The following is a 4,147-nucleotide window of genomic DNA, read 5'->3' as shown; positions in this document are numbered from 1 at the left end:
GGAAATGAGACTGTTTTCTTAATTTCTCTTTCTGCTACTTCATTATTAGTGTATGGAAATACAACAAATTTCTGTATATTAATTTTGCATCCTGTAACTTTACTGAATTCCTTTATTACTTCTAGTAGTTTTTTGATGGAATCTTTCAGGTTTTCTATATATAGTATCATGTCATCTGCAAATACTGACCATTTTACTCCTTTCTTACTAATTTGGATGCTTTTAATTTCTTTTCCTTGTCTGGTTGCTGTTGCTAAGACTTCTAATACCATGATGAATAAAAGTGGCTGCAGTAGAGGAGTACTTGTCTTGTTCCTGATCTTTGCAGGAGTATTTGTCTTGTTACTGATCTTTGAGGAACAGCTCTCATTTTTTCATCATTGAGTTGGACATTAGCTGTGGCTTTGTCATATATGTACTTTAATATGTTGAGGTATGTTTCCCCTAAACCCACCTTGTTGAGACTTTTTATCATGGGTAGATGTTGAATTTTGTCAAATTCTTTTTCTGCATCTATTGAGATATGATTATTCTTCATTTTGTTTATGTAGTATGTCATGTTGATTGACTTGTGGATATTGAACCATCCTTGTATCCCTGGAATAAAGTCCAGTTGATAGTGGTAAATGATCCTTTTAATGTGTTATTGAATGCAGTTTGGTCGTACTTTGTTGAGGATTTTTGCACCTATGTTCCTCAGGGATATTGACCTGTAGTTTTGGAGGGGTTTTGTAATATTTTATCTGGTTTTGGTATCAGGATAATACTGGCCTGATAGAATGTATTTGGAAGCTTTCTTTAGCCTTGTATTTTTTTTGGAATAGTTTGAGGAGAATAGGTATGAACACTTCTTTAAATCTTTGGTAGACTTCATCTGTGAATTCATCTAATCCTGGACTTTTGTTTGTTGGGAAATTTTTATTACTGCTTGAATTTCATTACTAGAATTGGTCTATTCAGATGTTCTACTTCTTCCTGGTTAAGTTTTAAAAGATTGTATGTTTCTAAGTATTTGTCCATTTCTTCTAAGTTGTCCAATTTGTAGGCATATAATTTTTCATAGTAGTCTCTTATAAAGAGACTTATATTTCTGTGGTGCTGGTGATTACTTCTCTTTCATTCCTGATTTTATTTATTTGAGACCTCTGTTTGATGAGTCTGACAAAAGTTTTATCAATCTTTTTCATCTTTTCAAAGAACAAACTCTTGGTTTCATTGATCTTTTGTATAGTTTTAGTCTCTATTTTATTTATTTCCACTCTGATCTTTATTTCATTCTGCCTACTAGCTTTGGACTTTATTTGTTCTCTTTTTCTAATTCCTTTAGATATAAGGTTATATTTTTATATTTGATATTTTTCTTGTTTCTTGATATAGACCTGTATTGCTATAAATTTCTTTCTTAGAACTACTTTTGTCATATCCCAAATATCTTGGGCCATTGTGCTTTCATTTTTATTTGTTTCCAGGTATTTTTTATTTCCTCTTTGATTTCTTAGTTGACCCATTAGTAGCATTTGATTAGCCTCCACATGTTTGTGTTTCTTCCTATTTTTGCCTTGTAATTGATTTCCTGTTTCAAGTCATTTCTGGTTGGAAAGGATGCTTGATATGATTTCAATCTTAAATTTATTGAGACTTGTTTTGTGTCCTAACGTGTGATCTATCCTGGAGAATATTCCATGTGCACTTGAAAGAATGTTGGTTTTGGATGAAATATTACATATAATGTGGCCACTCCCTTCTGGTCTGCAAAATTTCTGGTAAAAAGTCAGCTGATAACCTAGTGAGGTTTCCCTTGCATATAGCTGTTTTCTTTTCTCTTGTTGCTTTTAAAATTCTCTCTTTAATTATTGTTGTGTGTCATGGTATGGATCTCGTTAGGTTCATCTTCTTTGGAGTTTTCTGTGCTTCCTGAACCTGTTATTTCCCCCAGATTAGGGAAGTTTTAAGCTATCATTTCTTCAAGTAAGTTTTCTGCACCTTTCTCTTTTCTCCTCTGGGATTCCTATGATGTGAATGTTTGCCTGATGTTGTCCAAGAAATTTCTCAACCTAGCCTCTTTTTAAATTATTGTTTTCTTTTAGCTGTTCAACTTTGCACTTTCTATGACTCTGTCTTCTAAATCACTAATCAATTTTTCTGCATCCTCTAACTTATTGTTGATTCCCTTCAGTGTATTTTTCATTTATGTTCATTTCATTCAGTTATTATATTCTTCAACTCTAATTGTTTCTTTTTTATATATTTTCTGTTCTATATCTCTGAAGTTCTCACTGAGTTCGTCCAATTTTCTCTTGAGTCTGGTGAGCATCTTTATGACCATTACTTTGAACTCTTTATCAGGTAGATTGCTTATGTCTGCTCCATTTAGTTCTATTTCTGAAGTTTTATCTTATTCTTTCATTTTGAGGATATTTCTGTCTCATTTTGCTTGACTTTCTGTGTTTGTTTCTGTGAATTAGGCAGAACAACTACTTCTCCAAAACTTGAAGGAATGGTTTTGTGTATGGTCATCCCCTGTGTAGATTGTGTGTGCCTGCTGACTTTGGCTGTCATGCATGTTCTGAGAGTCTCAAGGCACTCAGTGCTGGGAGCCACCCTAATGGGATGGCCAGAGCTAAGTTGGATGTGGGCCAGGGCAATCCTGGGGCTTTTAGCACAGAGGGCACCCTGGCAAGACAGCTGAAGCTTAAGTGGTTGCAAGCCAGACTACCCTAGGCATTTGCACACTGGGCATGCTGATGGGGCTACTGGAACCTAGTCAGGTATAGGTCAGGGTGTCAGGGGTGCTCTGCATCATGGGTCACAGATGAATCATCTGGAGCCAAAGTAGTATGAGCCTGAAATGTGCCGGGATGCTTTGCACCTGTGTAACTTTGATGAGATGGCTGGAGCTATAGTGAGCACTGACATGGGGTATCCCAATATGCACCATGGTAAGGCCACCCTGCTGGGATATTTGGGGATGGTGCAGGCTGGGGACTAGAACTTCCTACACTGTCTTTAATAGTGAAAAATTACCTTTATCCTAAATCCACTTTTATCCCCTCTTCTAGGTTAAACAAAGCAGTTTCTTAAGGCTTTCATTCTGAATGTAGCAAAAAAAAAAAAAAGGTACTAGGTTTCAAACAGGAAGTTGTAGGAAATAGAAGGTTACAAAACTAGGATTATATTTCTACATTCACCATTGAACAACAATGGTGGACTCTCTGTTTCCAAACCTGTGAAACAGGGACACTATAGAGGCTTACAGTAGAGGGAAGAATATGCAGGCTTCAGATCAGAGTTTCTGGGTTTAGTTCCAGGCTCAATCACATACAGCTAACATACCTGGAATGAGTTATTTAACTTCTCTTTCAGTTTTCTAGCCAGAAAGCAGGAATGTAATAATCATAGGAAATGCTGTGAGGATGAAATGATATTCTATATAAATCACTTAGAACTGATGCATGCATATAGTTAGTGGTCCCTCAAATGTTAGTTAGCTTCTACCATCATTATCATCATCATCATCTTCCAGACTATCCCTTAGAGTTCTGTGTAAAGCACAAATGAATATACAAATTCATTGCAAACTGCAAAGAACTGTATGTTATGATTGTTTTGTTTTATTTTATTTTATTTTTAGACAGAGCGTGTGCATGAGCAGGGGAGAGGGGCAGAGGGAGAGAAAGAGAGAATCTTAAGCAGGCTCCAGGCTCAACACTTGGTTTACTTCCCAAGACTCACTTCAAGACTGATTTCTTTGTGATGGCCAATCCTGAAAGATTACATCACGCTGGTATCATGAGTTGGATGCTCAACTGACTGAGCCACCCAAGCACCCAAAGTTATAAATATTTTAAATAAAAAGTCCAGATCTAATAGTCTGAGATATCCCAGACTATATTAAAACCATAATGCGTCTCTCAGAGAGAGGTAGCATACTCCATATATGCCTTGAGAGAGTCTTATTTTTTCAACAGATGGAAGCTAGGTGTCAGGAAAGCCCACCTGCTTATTCCAGTCCTAATGTTGTGTGGTAGGAAAATTCTTTCACCAATCTGTGCTTCAGTCTCCTCTTCTTTCCAGAATGCCATGGCTTCAGCTGCCTCATCCAATGATCTTTGTAGGCAAGGAGGCAACTTGTGCCCAAAGAGAGAGG

The 4,147-nt window shown here is 36.6% G+C and overlaps 1 pseudogene; it reads right to left on the bottom strand.

Moving 5' to 3' along the window:
• Positions 1 to 1,139: 1,139 nt before the first annotated feature.
• On the bottom strand, positions 1,140 to 1,222 carry LOC113599667 (uncharacterized; annotated as a pseudogene).
• Between the last annotated feature and the right edge of the window lie 2,925 nt (positions 1,223 to 4,147).

Source organism: Acinonyx jubatus, chromosome C1 (genome assembly GCF_027475565.1).
Source record: "Acinonyx jubatus isolate Ajub_Pintada_27869175 chromosome C1, VMU_Ajub_asm_v1.0, whole genome shotgun sequence".
NCBI lineage: Eukaryota > Metazoa > Chordata > Mammalia > Carnivora > Felidae > Acinonyx > Acinonyx jubatus.
Note: the sequence above shows the minus strand (reverse complement) of the source record. Positions and strands in the feature narration are given on the sequence as shown.